Source organism: Manis javanica, chromosome 17 (genome assembly GCF_040802235.1).
Source record: "Manis javanica isolate MJ-LG chromosome 17, MJ_LKY, whole genome shotgun sequence".
Lineage (NCBI taxonomy): Eukaryota > Metazoa > Chordata > Mammalia > Pholidota > Manidae > Manis > Manis javanica.
Genome location: NC_133172.1, coordinates 14,684,976 through 14,701,845, shown reverse-complemented (window position 1 = coordinate 14,701,845; position 16,870 = coordinate 14,684,976). Strand labels below are relative to the sequence as shown.

Sequence of the window (16,870 nt, the reverse complement as noted above, 5' to 3'; positions counted from 1 at the left end):
AGCTTGGATTTGGTTGCCGCCAAAGTCCGCATAACTTCGCTTCGCAGTGCCTGTATGGTAAAGGGGGCTGCAATGCGCAGTGGGGGTTAAGGCCCTGGGCCCAGACTGCCAGGTTCAAATGTGGGGGATGCGCTCACTAGCTCTGGCCCATGACCTTGAAAAAGTGAGTGAGCCTTTAAGGACTTCTTGCCTCATCCAGTAGGAGGGTGATAATAGCACCCGCTTCCTAGAGTGGTCTTGGATGCCCAGATTGTCTGGAAGCATATGGGACCTCATGCCTACCCTCAACTGACAAATGTAAAATTGAGGCGGTTAAAAACTCATCCGATGGACAGTGACTGCAATGGGGTATTGGGGGGTCTAAATAATACGGGTGAATGTAATAATCACATTGTTTTTCTTGTAAAACCTTCATAAGAGTGTTTATCAATGATACCTTAATAAAATTAATTAATTAAAGAAACGCAATCTGGTAACTTTGAAGACCTAATTGTCTTTATTAAGCGATTCATTTATTGGGCACCATCCCCTGTAGCAAGTAGAGAGGATCTGAGGAATTGCGCTAAATAGGTTTTTAGAGATGGAAGTGTGTATGGTGGTGGTGGGGAGTTATTAGCAAAAGAAAAGGATTGTTTAAGGCAAGGTTGCTTTCTCAGAGGCAGCTGATCAAGGGGTTTTATAATGCAGACTACACGCTCTTAGGGGAGATGGAGATGGTATAGTTGATGGATTATTTTATCCACGGTGCTGACCAGAAAAATCCGGACTGACTGACTGCCTTTCTGGGGGAGGTTGAAATTAGGTTTAGTTATTAGGCCCTGGTTTGGCGACTTGGCCTAGCAAAAGTGACACCATGTTGGGGCTATGTGTTTCCTTTTAATAAGACCCAAAGAGGGAAAAGACCAGTTGAAATTTATCATAAATTAAAGTCTCTCCCCTCCTTAACATCCCCAAGGTGTATCCTGACCCTGGAAGGCCCGTCTAAATCCATGCGTAACCCTTTCCACCTATTCACAACACAGCATTAAACACTGGCTTTCCTTCTGTTCATCAAATGCCCAAAGCTCATTCCTGACTTAGCCCTTGCTGTTCTCTCCCGCCAGATCCTTGCTCATCTGAGACCTTGGCTCCAATGTCACCTCCTGACCACCCAGTCTAGTTAGTACCATACACAGTTATCATGGATCCCTGTTGCTCGTGCTCTTTGCCCTTATTGCCATATGAAAATACCTAGTTGCTTGTTCATTTTGTCTCCACATTAGAATCTAGGTTCCTTCTGAGGCCAGAAGTGTGTATAATTTAATCCAAGGATCCTGGGGTCATTTATTCATTCAGCAGATGTTTTTGAGCCAACAGTGTGGATCTGGGATAAGGTGGTGAAGAAGATACAACAAAATCCCCTCCCTCCTGAGTGTTACATTCTTGTGAAAGGTAGATAATGCATAAGATAAGTAAAACATACATAGTATCAGATGGTATGAAGAAAAAATGAGGAAGGAGAATGAGGGCATGAGGGTATTTGCTATGCTCAAAGGGGTATGCAGGGAAGCCTCACTGAGAAGGTGACATTTTAGCAAAGACCTGAAGGAGGGGAGGGAGGCAGTCATGTGGATACCGAGCCTTCAGCCTCCTCATGCCTTTGTTGGGGAGGAAGAAATTTTCTCTGCCCCTCGAGGTTCTTCTGCCTGGTGGAAGAATGATATTGGTGTGAGACAGATTAACAGGAGAGAAAAAGTTTAATTACCTACTTATGGGGAGCCATAGACATGGGTTCCAAAGACAGGGAGTGAGAAGGTATCTGGTCACGACCCTCCCTACCTCAGAAGGACTCAGGAGACCAGGGCCCACACAAGAGATTTTATTAGCTCGTGGGTGAGAAAACGCATTTTTAAGGAGTAGGGGTGGGTGACCATCTGGTCGTTGGTGATTGGATCTTAAGGGGTGGGGGTCTTCGCGCCAGAATTTGCCTTCAGGGAGAATGAAGTATATATGTCATTCTGAACCAAGAAGTGGCTAGGGGTCTGAGACTTCAAAGAAAAAGGGCGTAATTCACAGTAATATGAAAGAGTAAATGTTTGATAAGCTAATGTTTGCTGGGCCACACAGAACAATGGGACAGAGAGGAATTTTAACAGACTTAGCCACATCCCTCCCTTTCCACCACACCTAGTGGCACATTTTAGGGTGGCCTGCCCTTGGTCTCTACACCTTCACATAGATGAAATTCCTTTACCAACCATATGATCACCCCCTTCCACACATTGTCTACACACTTCCGCCTCTCAACCCTGCTCATTTGGCAAAACCACAGCCTTAAACCTAAGGCTCCATCTCTCACAGGCCTGCATCTGTGCAGCTGGATGTGGAGAAAAATACTTTCATGCTAACTAGTCTTGTTAAGCAGAAAGACAGATATGAGCAGGATGAGAAGAGGTTGGACCCACGGAGAACACAGGGAGTTAGATTAAACTGTTGGGGAAAGTCGGTTTGGAGACAGGGAACTCAGAGTACAAGGTGAGGCCAGGGAATGACAGAACAGAATAATAAAGGAAGTTAATTGAACTGCTACTTAGCACGGGACACATCCCCCGCTAACTCCTTAAGCCAGTATTACCTGGCATCCAGTGTCTGCTTGGATCTGCACAGCATGGGAACTGAGTCCCTACCACTCCAGGATTTTGGAGAGCTGCAGAACACTGGATGGAATGACATTTTGTTCTGCAAACTTCCTAGAGGCAAAGAAAGGAGACTTTCAGGCAGGCTACTTAAGAGCAAGACTGTAAACTCTAATTCCTCGGGGTCACCCAGGTGACAGTAATTTGCAAGCCCAGATCTGAGCTCTCAGCAGCTCCTCCCTACTTATCTGAAATAGGACAGAGAGAGTGAAGGTTTGAGCTGAAATCTGGAGGATTAGAATGAAAAAGCAAAGTAACAAAGACTTATCACTGGAAAAGCACAGATAAAACGTGATAAACTGAGCACTGAGAAGTTTATTTAAAGCAAAAGGGTGCACACTCAAAGGGGAGTATGGGCTACCTCCGAAAAGAGGAGCCCCTAAGGTTTTAGGGTCTGGGGTTTTATAGGCAGTTGAGGATTTTCAGAGAGGGCTAGGGGTGTGGACTTGTTAAGTGGTCACAGAATGTTCATCCTATATGAGTCATTAAGTCTCTTTTCTTATTAGTACTCCTGGTAATTCTGCAAAATTAACATAAGAAATTTACTGCTGATTTATTCCCAGAATAGCAGCTTCCTGGTCTGAGGACATATCGATCAAGACCTACTGCCCTGCCCCCAGGGTGGTCCAAGTTAATGTCTGTTTATTAAACAGTATGTTAAGAATCTTACTTCTTCTTCTTGGGTTTTTTAAATACAATTTTGGCTTTAAGGTGGAATCTTCCTGTCTTTATTATGCTGTTTATAGCTGGGCCTTTTAGCAGGCTAAAGGAAATTTTACAATGACATGATCTAATTGACACAATGAAGACAGGGGCTGTGCTGAAATTCTTTGCTTTATCTGGGGAATATTCAAACATTCAGGGTCAAGCTGCTCCTGACCTTTTGAGCTTTAACTGATTAACTCATGAACTCTGAGTCTTCTGGCCTTCTAATTTTAACTGGTTAACTCTGAGTCCTTTCTAGGGGGCTTTACAGACCTTATTCTCTTTCCACCCCTCTCATATCTATTTTCCTGCCCAACAATTATACTAATCTTGGCATTTTTTTTTTAGGAAAATTAATCGTGAGGCTTGTGCCTTGTCTCTGCCCGATCTCACTTGCATTAGCTGGAGCGAGTCTTAAGGTCAGCCCAGACTCAGAGCGCATGTAATGAACTCACATTACAAAGGGCCTGAGTCCTTTCTAGCTCTCTGGTTTTGTTAGGCAGAAAAATAGATATGAGTGGGGTGGAAAGAGAAGAAGTTCAGTAAAGCCCACTAGAAAGGATTCAGAGTTAACCAGTTAAAATTAGAAGGCCAGAAAAGACTCCGAGTTAATGAGTTAATCAGTTAAAGCTCAAAAGGTCAGGAGCAGCTTGACCCTGAATGTTTGAATATTCCGTAGATAAAGAGAAGTGTCTCAGTACAGCCCACGTCTTCTTCATTGTGTCAATTAGATCATGTCCTTGTAAAATTTCCTTTAGCCTGCTAAAAGGCCCAGCTATAAACAGCATAATAAAGACAGGAAGATTCTACCTTAAAGCCAAAATTGCGTTTTTAAAAAAAACAAGAAGAAGAAGTAAGATTCTTAGCATACTGTTTAGCAAACAGACAATAACTTGGGCTCTCCTGGGGGCAGGGCAGACAGTCTTGATTGGTACGCCCCCAGACAAGGAAGCTGCTATCCTGAGAGGAAACCAGAGCAGTAAATTTCTTGAAGAAATTATGCTAATTTTGCAGAACTACTTGGAAGACTCATAAGTTTAGTCTCATCAAAGATAAATATCTTGAGACCACTTAACAAGTCTACACCACCCCGCCCTTTGTCACATTCCTGAAAAATCCTTAAAAGGGGTAACCCCCAACTTTTTAATGCGCTCTTCTTTCTGAGGTTGCCCACACTTTCTAAGTGCATAACTTGAACTTTCTCCCAAGCTTTCAGTGTGCTTCCTTCTCTCTGAAGTAGCCCACACTCTCCTTTCTCTGTGCACTTTCTCTCTTGAAATAAATCTAAACCTTCAAGGTGCCTCTCTTCCCTGAGGTTACCTCATGTTTTCTCTAAGTAACTAACTTTAAATAAAACTTTTACTCTGCTTCACTAATGTGTCTCTGCCCTTCAATTCTTTGTCGCGGCGGGAAAAAGAACCGAGGAAAACAAACTCAACCCCAACAGTCTCCCCTTAAACTCATGCCCACTGACTTGGCGTGTTCGCAGCAAATTTGCCTACGCCCTCTGGTCCCTTAGACTCTCCCAGATGATATATCAGACTGAGACAGAGCAAGGAAATGGGACAAGGGTCATGCCATTGTAAAATCTACTTGGGGCCTACAAAAAAGGCCCAGTTTATTCTTTAACTTAATCTACATGCTGTTTTTCTCAATCAGATAAGTAACTGTGTAACCAGGTGTAAGTCCAGGGAGAGGAAATCCCGGGGCAAAATACCTCTAAAACTGAAATCGGTCGAAGGGAGAAATAAAGTTTAAAATCTGTTTATTGCTTACAAACTGCAGTCCAGGGCCTTCTCTCCTTCCTGCTCCAACAGAAGCAAAACCAGCCCTCCCCATCACCTCTCAGGTACAGATGATGTCAGGGTTCTTGTTTGCAGAGACAAAGAATGAATTTAGCAAACACCCAAGGTAGGAGAGCCAGGGAGAGGCTTTTATTTAGAGATACAGTGAGAGGACAGAGCTCCTGGTTCATGCCAGGAGGGGACAAGAGAGCCTGTAGTTGTGCATTGTCTAGGGGTTTTATAGGCAGTTGAGGATTTTGGGGAACCGGATAAAGGGCTTAGGGGTGTTAACTTGTTAAGTGGTCCCTGAATATTAAAAATTAACACAGGAAATTTACTGCTCTGATTTCTCCCTGGGATACTGGCATCTTGCTCTAGGAGCATATCAAACAAGGCCGCCTCAAGGCCGCCTGCCGAGCCCCCAAGGTGGGCTGAGGTATTGTCTGTTTGCTAAAGAGTAAGTTAAGAATCTTCTTAATTTCCTGGGTGTTAAAATGCTATTGGGTTTTATTATGCAAACGATTAGCATAATAAAAATATGGTCTACTTACTTTAGAGCTTAATGTTTAACACGGAGTTTTGGTAGGGGGTTTCCTTACATGTAGTTTCGTTGCCCTTGAGACAGGGGCTCTGGGTGTAAGCAGAATACGTGAGGGCCTCCAGAAAAAGCAAGGCAGGATGTTTACAGTCAGAGCAAGGAAACCCCCTACCAAAAAACTGTTAAATATTAAGCTGTTGAGTCATTCTTCAGTGAGATCAGTTAATACTCCCCAGATAAAGAAGAGTAGCACGTGTTTTTATTACGCTAACTGTTAAGTCCGGGGAGAGGAAATCCTGGGGCAAAAATACCTCTAAAAACTGAGATCAGTCAAAGGGAGAAATAAAATTTTAAATCCATTTACTGCTTACAAACTGCAGTCTGGGGCCTTCTCTCTCTCTCCTGCTCTAGCAGAAGCAAAACCCGGCCCTCCCCTCCCTTCTCAGGTACAGATAAGCCCTCCTTGCCCAGGTAATTACCCACTGATATGGAGATCAACTTCTTTCCATCCCTGAGGATATGTAAATGCACTAAAGCCATAACTTCTTTCCACCTCTGAATGCCTATTGATATGCAGATGTACTAAAGTCAGGTGAGATATTCTGGAAATATTACAATTTCACCTACACCAGGACAAGAGAGAGACCTCTGGAGCATAATAAACCTACATGGGTAAAGAATGCTGGGATCCGGATCAACACAGTCACCTAAATAACCCTATTCTTTAAGGATTTTAAAAGGAACCCTATTTTAAAGGAACCCTATTCCTTTAAAATTTCAAAGGAATTATGAATCACCTCTATACAGCAGGCCTTATGTAAACCCTTACCCAAAAGGCCCTATAAAACCCCAAACCCTAAACCCTTACATGCCTCCTTTCCGAGGTTGCCTGCATTCCCATCTGACTGTGTACTCTGTTATATCAAACAAACTTTCTTGTTGCATAAGCCAATTATACTTGTCTCTGAACTCTTCTCCATGATAAAGACAGGAACTCTCCAACCTCCAGCTCTGGAAAGTGTCTTTGTCTCTGCTATTTTATTCAGCTTTTAGCCTTAACACAGTCCTTTTCTCTCTCCCTGTTTTATGTCAGTCCAGTAGGGAAGTGAAAGTTCTCAGAACATAAACTCACTCCATCCAGTGCTCTGCAGCTCCCCCAAATTCTGGAGTGGTAGGAAAATAATTCCCATGGCATGCAAATCAAATGGACACTGGATACCAGGTGACCCTGACTTTAGGGATTTGCCCTACATGTAGCAGAAGTTTAAAGAATTTCCCTTTTCTCCCTGTTCTTCCTTGCTCTACGGCCTGCATGGCTGCTGCTGACATTTACTTCCACTCTTGCTTTAATGAATTCCTTCCTTGCTGGCACTTGTTTGACCTGATCAAGAATTCTTTCCAGATCAGAGTCAAGAGCCCTCCCTCCCCGGTCTGGGTTGAGGTTTCACCTGGTGAGCAGGGAGAGACCTCCCCAGATGCAGCTGCCCGACAACAGGACTTTCTCTTCAAACCTCCACCCAGAAGCTCTCTCTTCATCTTCACTCTCAGCAGAGATCTTGCTTCCTGACAGCACCACAGACTCCCTCCTGCGGCATCTTTACCACCCCCTCCACTGCCCACCTGTGACTGGGGGAGCTAGCCACGTTTCCATCTGCTGACTGCCTCTTTTCTTATGCATACTTTTTTTTTCTTCTTCTCAGGAGGGAAATGTGACAGGCCTGAAAGCAGAAATGGGCCAGTTCTTTATTTTTTAAGCCTCTCTAGGTCTCCAAGTGGAAACATCTTCATGGTCTATTGGGCCTCAGATTGAAAACTCATACACCCTTAGGTGCCAGTGGGTAAAGCCAGCCTGGTAGAGGAAACCTTCTCAGTTGCATTATACAGCTGTGTAAGTCCGGTGAGAGGAAATCCCAGGGCAAAATATCTCTAAAAACCCAAATCAGTCAAAGGAAGAAATAAAGTTTAAAATCCGTTTTATTGCTCACAAACTGCAGTCTCTCTCCTGCTCCAGCAGAAGCAAAACCGGCTCTCCCCTCACCTCTCAGGTACAGATAAGCCCTCTGTTCCCCAGGTAATTACCCACTGATATGGAGATGAACTTCTCTCCATCCCTGAGGAATGATGCAAATGCACTAAAGCCATATGTCTTTCCATCACTGAATGCCTATTGATATGCAGATGTACTAAAGCCAGGCAAGATAGTCTGGAAATATTACAGTTTCACCCACAAGCTGGGACACTTTTTTCTCAGCTTGAGTGAAATACAACTGACATATAGAAACCATACATATTTAAAGTAATCAAGTCAATGAGTTTTGACTTACAGATAAGCCTGTGAAACCACTTCCACAATCAAGATAATGACCATAAGGTAATGAACATATTCATCATCCCCAAGTTTCCTCATGCCTCTTAGCAAACCCACCATCCCTCACCCCCCACACATGCATCCCCAGGCAACCACTGATCAGCTCTAAATCATGATTGGTGAGTTTGCATTTTCTAGAATGAAATTAGATAGTGTGTACTCTCACATCTGGCTTTTTCATTCAACAGGAACATTTTGAGATTCATACCTGCTGAGCGATTATTCATTCTTTTTATTTCTGGGTACTATTCCATTGCACAGAATAGTTTGTTCATCAAGTTACGACCATTTGTTTATCAAGTCATCCATTGATGGACATCTGGGTTGTTTCCAGTTTTTGGCAATTACAAATAAAGGTGCTATGAACATTGGTGTACAAGTCTGTGTGTGGAAATACACCTTCATTTCTCTAATATATATAGGAGTGGAATGCCTGGGTCATATATGTGTATATTTAACTTTTTAATAAACTGCTCCTGGCAGACACTAGAACAGGGTCCTTGGTTCTTGTGTTCAAGTATGGAAAGAATTTAACATGAACACTTAGGAATATGCAAGCAAGCAGTGCACATTATTAGAGATGTGAGTAAACAGAAACACCTTGATAAACCAAGGTGGGCTGCTCAGTAGAGTCAGCACTGAGAAGAATCAGGGTGCCTCCTATTATGGGGAGCAAAAATGTTTATTCATTAGTTATTAGGTCACCTAGCATGAGTAGGGAGAGTTTCAATTAGCACAAGTGCAACTGGATTACATACTTGTGGGCATGTTGCAATGTCATCACATGTAGTGTTGAGACAGGGACTATGGGTGTAGTCAGAGTAGGGTGAGGGCCTCCGGAAAAAGCAAGGCAGGATATTTGCAGTCAGAGCAATGCAACTACATGCAAGGAAACCCCCTACTAAAACTCTTGTGTTAAACATTCAGTTCGAGAGTCATTCTTCAGTGAGAGAAGTTGGTGTACCCCAGATAAAGAAGAGTAGCACATGTTTAATTTATGCTAATCATTCATAATAATCTGTAAGATTCACTTTAACATGCTATAAGGCCCAGGCATATGTGCTGTCTTTCCTCCTTCTGACCTGATGAAGTGATTTGCAATCTGGACAATTAATGACAAGTAAGCCCAGGCATCAACAGCATAGTAAAAGGCAGGAAGATTCCACCTTAAAGATAAGATGGCATTTTAACACCCAGGAAGTTAAGAAGTAAGATTCTTAAATTACTCTTTAACAAACAATACCTCAGCCCACCTTGGGGGCTGGGCAGGCAGCCTTGTTTGATATGCTCCCAGACCAAGATGCTGATATCTCAGGGAGAAATCATCAGAGCAGGAAGTTCCTTGTGCTAAGTTAATTCTAAGTATTCAGGGACCACTTAATAAGTCCACACCCCTAAGCTTTTTTTCACATTCCCCAAAATCCTCAACTGCCTATAAAGTCCCACCGGCTCTCTTGTCGGGTCCTGGCTTGAGCCAGGAGTTCTGTCCTCTCACTGTATCTCTCAATAAAAGCCTCTCCCTGGCTCTCCTACCTTGGGTGTTTACTAAGTTAATTCTTCGGCTCTGCAAACAAGAACCCCGGCATCAGCGTCAGTGTATAAAATCTCCACCCAGTGTGGGAAATCAAGTATTAAAATGAAAAGGTAACTATCAACTATTGGACACCAAATTTTCCTTATGCGCATGTCACAAGTTGTTTGTGTCTTGGTTCATTGATTATCTGACCAAGGGGTGCCTAAACCTAGGATAAAACTTCTTAAGACAATAAGCTGACCTGAAAAACAAACCACATTGGAGTCTTAGAGAGCCAGTGGTCCAAGTCACCAGGGACTTTGTCAGGACTTAGGTATGTGGAGTTGGACCAGTCTGTCCATTTTTTTCTGCCTATCTCAAAACTACCAAGCTATTTTCCACAGTTGTACCATGGTGTCTCTTATTTAATAATAATAATAATTTTTAAAAACTGGTTAAAAATTCAGTCTTTATTTTAATTCATTCATTGGTTCATTGAACACATATTTATAGGCTAGGACTTTATGCCAGGCCCTGTTCTTGGTTCTGGGGATTCAGCAATGAACACGGCACAGAAGAGTCCCACCTTCAGGAAAGTGAGGTCTGACTGAGGTCTTCTCTCAGCACAGGTGACTGGGTTTAGAGGCTGGGAGCACACACATGCTCGGGAGACAGACAGTCTAGGTCCAAATCCTGGCTCTGCCATTTCCTAGCCATGTGGCTTTGCACAAGTCCCCTTACATCTGAGCCTTACTCTGTGAAAGGGGATGCGTGAATGCAGTCTTTACCTTCTGCGGTTGGGGCGCTGCTGGTTGGCAAACTGGCCCCTAAACACAGAGGGTAAGGAGAAACAGAAGAAGGAAGACCCTTCAGACTGGCAGGTGGCAGGTTTAATAAGAAAGAGAGCTTACCTGCAAGGCTTGTCTCGGGTACCCAGAGATGAGTTGATCTCCACACCCACCCGCCTGAATCTTAAGAGTTTATCGAGAGGCCTTAAGAGGGCTCAGTCACATATACTGTCCAGATGGTGTCAACGCCACCTTACTCCCTCAAGGCTGCATCCTTAAAATGGCTGCCCCTGGGCAAAAGGTGGGCAGAAGTACATTCCAAGGACAGGGGAGGGGATGAGAAGCCCCTGATTGTGCATGTCCAGCTCGGGGGTCAACTGGTGGTCACATCCTCTCAATGACCACCCCCAACACTCCACCCCTCATGACCGGATCTTACTCTCACACGTGCCCCCCTCTTCCACAGGGTGCCCTGTGTGGTCAGCAAGGGGTTTCACTAGTTTGGAGGTGGCTCGTTGGCAGCTGTCTGGCCGCACTGGAGACAAATACCACAGCAGCAGGATAGACTCATGCAAAATAAAACACAAATTAACACAAGGATTCCCCAAATAACTAACAATGATTTCCAAGCACCCCATGATCCAAATCACTGCTGTATTAAATCCTGAGGCTGGGGTTTAGATCACTCAGGACATTCCCTTGTGTCCTCGTGTGATTTAATAACGAGGGCACATTAGCAGACGCAGGTATGAACACAACATTCTGTGTGGATAATGCCATAGGTGCCTCCTTGGGAGGCAGTAAAAATGTCCAAGGCCATTTTGGAGGACAGCTTTTCTCATTAGAGACATTTCAGTATTCAATAAGGGTAGGCTTTGCCAGCTGGCATTTATGGCTTGCTAGGCAAGTTCAGTAAGACTTCTGTGTGTGCTATAATGCCCTCCAGGCCAAGGGAGGGAACGAAGATGGCAGCCACATGCTCATACCGCTGGGAAACAGAATGTGACCACCTGGCCTTGAGGAGAGGGAGGCTGGCAGCTTTGGGAACTTGACCTGGTTCTGCTCACCATACATGGCAGGCGTGAGGAGAGGGACTTGGGGCAGGCTGTGCCAGACCAGGACACACCTTCTCCGGTCTCTTGGTGGTGTGTGCTCCATTCCAGGTGTAATGCATTTTATGGTGCTTGCAGCAGGACTATAGGGTCCCAGTGGAGACCGAACATTCCCCCCTCACCCAGGGGTGCAAAGTAACTCCCCCATCCTGGCGGGAAGTCTCACTGCAAATCCTAGTAAATAAAGCCTCTCCCAGGTGTGATGACACTTGGTGTTCTCAGCAGCATAGCTTGTGGATCCACAGTGAGAGTCAGAGCAACGGCTGTTCCCTGTGACTTCCAGGCCTTATAGCTTTTGGTGCCTCGGCAGGGGTGCCCAGTCTGGCATACGGGGCAACAGGGCCTCCTGGTTGATCATTCAAATGTGTTACAGCCTGGCACATACTTTAGTCCACTGGACCAAGGTGGTTTTTACCAGTTAGTGATTGAATCTGCTGCTTTAATATTCCATCTTTCCTATGTACCAGCCCTGCTGCTTGCAGGTTATAGGGGACATGGAACCTCCATTCAATGTCGTGTTCTTTTCTCCAGTCTTGCACATCATGATCTTTGAAACGTGACCCCTGATCACTGTCTAATCAGTGAGAGTATATGGTATATGGTACTCAGTTTCTCTAATCCCCTAAGGGTGGCAGCCTGCTTTGCACAAACCAACGCATATTTAGAACCCGGTGTAATCAGTTGGCCAATCCCTGGCCAGCTGGGAACTCCAGTGGTTGGCCCCAGGGCTCCTTTGGTAGTTGCCTCTGGCGTTGTTTAGAACACACACAGGATATGCCATTAACTGCGTTAGCCAGGTGATTGTATTTCACTGGCCAGCCAGCATCCTTGGCGATATGCCAGGCCACGGGGCGCCGAGATGGCTACTCTTTCTGTGCTGTGTTTACTGAAGGATTGGTTGCTGGACTCATACCCAGCCTAGGGCATTGACTTCCTGATTGCCAGAGGGTGTCAGCGCCTTCTGAGACAGACATGGAAGACAGTGAGACGGCCTCAGGTTCTGAACCCAAATGTTTTTCCACATATCCCAGTTGAACAATGGCTCATTCATGAGCCCTCACCCCTCCACTTCCCATTATCCTGTCCCTAGGGTTAATCCTGTTAACAGCCCTGACAATCAACTCAAAGGGTTAACAGCCAGGGCTCCTGAGTGGTCGATCACCAGGCAAACCACTGGGTACAGGCCCCTGGCTGATGTGGTTCCATCCTGTTTCCAGGCATCTGTATTCTGGGCATCAGTGGGAATTTCCACCACTCCCTCTCTGCAGGCCTCAGGGATCACCAGAGGAATAGGCGTGGGGATGTTTGGGGAATCTACCTACTCTACAGGGCCTAATAACACCACATTCTAGAGACAGTGGGCTGGCGGACAGGGTGCTCCTCTGCAACAAACAGCCATGCCACTTAATGAAAAGGGATTGTGAGCCATGGCAGAGATGGGTCAATGGACCATATTTTCAACCCACCCCTTGATAAGAAGGCAAATTCTTACCATGATATGCTGTTCCTTCATGAGAGACTCTGCCTGGAGGAACACTGTGTATACTGAAAGGAGCTGTTGTTCTGTGGGGGCATCAGGGCTCTGCCCTTTCTAGATCTGGACCAAAATCCTAGTGAAATAGAGTAGGGAAATGGGACAAGGGTCATGCCATTGTAAAATCTAATTAGCCTGGGGAAAAGGTGCAGTTTATTCTTTAACTTAATCTAGATGCTGTTTTTCCTCTTTTTCTAGCCCCTTAATCACTTATGTAACTTTGAACCAGGGTAAGAGAGACCTCTGGAGGGTAAATAAACCTTTGGTGGGTGAAGAATGCTGAGACCCAGATCAACACAGTCACCTAAAGAACCCTATTCTTAAGATAAAACTTAAAAGGAATTATGCATCACCTGTACACATCAGGCCTTATGCTGACCCCTACCCAAAAGGCCCTATAAAACCCCAAATCCTAAACCCTTAAGCACACCTCTCTCTGAGGTCTCCTGCACTCCTGTCTGAGTGTGTACTGGCCTACCAAATAAACTTCCTTGTTGCATAAGCCTATTGCACTTGTCTTTTCATGATAAAGACAAGAACTCTCTGACCTCTGGTGGTAAATGTCCTTGTCACTTCGCTGTTTCATTCAGCTTTCTAGTCTTAACACAACCCTTTTCCCTCCCCCTGTTTAATTTCAGACCAGTATGGAAGTGGAAGTTCTCAGAACATAAACTCACTCCATCTGTGTTCTGCGGCTCCCCCAAATCCTGGGCTGGTAGGGATATCATTCCCATGCTGTGCAGATCAAGCAGACACTGGACGCAGGTGACCCTGGCTTTAGGAGTTGGCCAGGGATTTGCCCTACACGTGGCAGGAGTTCAGTGAACTTCCCTTTCCTCCCTCTGTTCTCCCTTGCTCTCTACTCTACTGCCTGCATGGCTGCTGCCATTTACTACACTCTTGCTTTAATGAACTCCTTCCTTGCCGGCACTTGTTTGACCTGATCAAGAATTCTTTCCATATCAGAGTCAAGAGCCCTTCCTCCCCCGTCCAGGTTGAGGTTTTGCCTGGTGCACAGGGAGAGACCTACCCAGATGCAGCTGCCTGGCAACACTAGGGGCACTCTCCTCCTGTTGTCTCTGCCACAGTGCCCGACTTATATCTTCCGGAGTCACAGATACACATAAGTCAAATAACAGGCCTGCTTGGGAGGTGCTTAGAACTTTAATCCACCTCACTAGTATTTTCGCCACCTTTTTTACCAGGTGGTATAAGGGATGGAGGCACTGTGCCAGGTGCAGAATAAAAGTTCTCCAAACTCCCAAATCCCTGCAAAGGCTTACACCTTTTTCATGTTCTTAGGGGCTGAATAATATTGCATGCTATCAAACACAGATTCTGGGACAACATGCATCTTATACAAACAAATGAGTCCCAAAAGTGGTGCCTGGGCCTTGAATTTTCTGTGGGTTCACCATCCACCCTCTCCCTCGCAGATGTTCCAGGGAAGTCTGCAGAGTGTCCCACATTGAAGGTGAATCTTCATGTGAACATTATATCTTCAATGTAGGGGCCCATTTTACTGATGTGGGGAAGGATAATAGGGACAGATCTTGGGCTACCATCCTATCACATATTGTGGGGCTGTGCAGGTAGCCTTGGGGAAATACTTGAAAGGCTCATTTTTGCCCCTCCCATGTGAAAGTAAATTGATCTTAGTTCTCAGAAACCTGTGCTTCTCAGAATCTTTTCCATAAATCTCCCTGAAGATGAAACACTTATGCAGGAACAATACTTAGATATCCATTTAACCAAGGTGACAAAGACTTAAAAGGCAATTACAGAAAGTTATATAGTTGTAAAAAATTCAGCTTTTTTGAGAAGACTCTTCTATTAAGTAATCAAAGACCTGATAAAGACAACATGAAGCATAGGGGGTTATTTTAATAAAGCAATCTTTGTTTTCTAGAAAGATTACTGAAAAGGAAAAACCGTTCGCAACTCCATCAAGAACAGACCAATACGCCAAGAAAACTTTGTCTTTCTAGCAGATGAAAGAAAATTAAATTTCAGTTTTACATAAGTACACTATTGATATGAAAGGTTATTTTTCTTTAAGTCAATTAAAGAGCTCTTTTAAAAATTAATTTTGGTAATACCCACTAGAAGTAGAAAAACATCACATACACATAACTTACATATATAAACATATATAAACACACAGATCTACACAGCGACCCCATAGCTTTCATTCCAAAACTTACGGGTAATCTTATGGATGCTGTAGACTAGATTTTGGGCAAGGGTACTTCTACAGCATTTTATTTTAAAAATTTTAGAAAGCCTCTTCCCCTAATTTTTTCCTTCAGTCTCAGACGTTTATGGGCAGTGTTTAATTTCAAAGACATGATAAAATTTGCAACTTCAAGGGACAGAGAAAGAATGCAAATTTTCTCTTAGAAGTTTTGGAGCATATTTCTCTATTATCAGAAGTCTGGGATAATTACTATTTAAATCTTTCCTTTATATTAGGGGTTGGACAGCATGGTGCGCTCTAAAATGCATTTCACTGACAATGTCCACAATATCCTCCCCTTTGTTTTCTTCATTTTCCCAGGGATTTTACCTCTTAGTGTCCTAATCAGGCTTTGTCACAAGTGCTCAGATCTTAATTCACGGCAGCTCGCACCCTCTTGGCTTTGCAGAACGGCACACTATAATACGGTCTCCGACTTGCTATTCTGCTCTCCCACCTGGTTGGCCAGCCCCAAAGCTAGCAGAGTAGCGGACAACCTCATGTCCCATTCTAACTTCAGCGCCTCTTCCGCGCTTGTAACTCAAGCTTCAGCCTCTAACTGGGCATCAGGGTCCAAACTGCCCACAATGGAGGCCAGCCCACCATGGCACCATTTGTTCCCCTTCCTGCCAAAGTGCACTCTGTGCAGTTGCTCAAACATATCAGAATAGCAGGTGTTTGGGGGGTGTCCCCATATTCATGCAGAGGTCCACCAGCATCTAATATATCTAGAGGTGGACACCAACTCGGGATGTCCCCCCCCAGATGACTCTTTCCCAAGGCCCATTTCTTCTGTTTCCTGGCTGACTTGGCAATTATTAGTTTGCAAAGTGGGCTCTGTACACAGAGGGCAGGAAGAGAGAAGCAGATGCCTCCAGACTGGCAGGTGCAGATTTGATAAGCAAGGCAACTGACAAGGCTTGCCTTGAGTGTCCTGAACCTGCCAGCCAGAATCTTTAAGTGTATGTAGAAGCCTTTACTGGGCTCAGTCATACGCACCATCCAGATGGTCTCAGTAACACCATACTCTCTCAAGGCTATGTCCTTGGAACAGCTCTCACTGTGGGATCAGTGGGTAGAAGTACACGCCAAGGACAGGGGAGGGAGTGTCCATTCCCGGTCGAGCTCTCCAGTCAGCTGGTGGTCACATCCCCTCAATGACCTCTTCCAACAGGTATGCAAGACACAAATCGTTAGCTACTGTGTATGCTGGGAGAAACCAAAGAATAAATAGGCAAAAAAAAAAATACACTGTTCCTCAGTGGGTATGAGGTGGTGCCTCCTTGTGGTTTTGATTTGCATTTCCCTAATGACTAGCGATGCTTAGCCTCTTCTCATGTGCCTATTAGCCATTTGCCTATCTTCTTTGGAGAAATGGCTATTTAAGTCCTTTGCCCACTTTCACATCGGATTGTTTGTATTTTGTTGCTGAGTTTTAGAAATTCTATGGATGCTCTGGATATTAGTCCCTTGTGATCTGCAAATATTTCCTCCCCTTCTGTGGGTGGCCTTTTCACATGATTGTTTCCTCTGATGCACAGAAGTTTTAAATTTTGATGTAGTCCAATTTCATTTTGCTTTTGTTACCTGTTCTGTTAAACAAAAAAATGAAAAAAA

The 16,870-nt window shown here is 44.5% G+C and overlaps 2 long non-coding RNA genes across 4 annotated transcripts; both read right to left on the bottom strand.

Moving 5' to 3' along the window:
* Nucleotides 1–511: 511 nt before the first annotated feature.
* LOC108395441 (uncharacterized) lies at nt 512–5,217 on the bottom strand. Its single transcript, XR_005062221.2, has 3 exons — nt 5,157–5,217; nt 2,615–2,729; nt 512–1,685 (listed from the first exon to the last, which is right to left on the bottom strand). It is a non-coding gene; the product is annotated as an uncharacterized lncRNA (long non-coding RNA).
* Nucleotides 5,218–10,038: 4,821 nt separating this feature from the next.
* LOC108395440 (uncharacterized) lies at nt 10,039–16,471 on the bottom strand. 3 transcript variants are annotated; one of them, XR_005062218.2, is made up of 3 exons: nt 16,253–16,471; nt 12,976–13,093; nt 10,039–12,444 (listed from the first exon to the last, which is right to left on the bottom strand). It is a non-coding gene; the product is annotated as an uncharacterized lncRNA (long non-coding RNA). The 3 variants fall into 3 exon arrangements; XR_001852668.3 differs by having other exon boundaries at nt 10,039–11,829; XR_012126672.1 differs by lacking the exon at nt 16,253–16,471 and adding an exon at nt 13,695–13,939.
* Between the last annotated feature and the right edge of the window lie 399 nt (nt 16,472–16,870).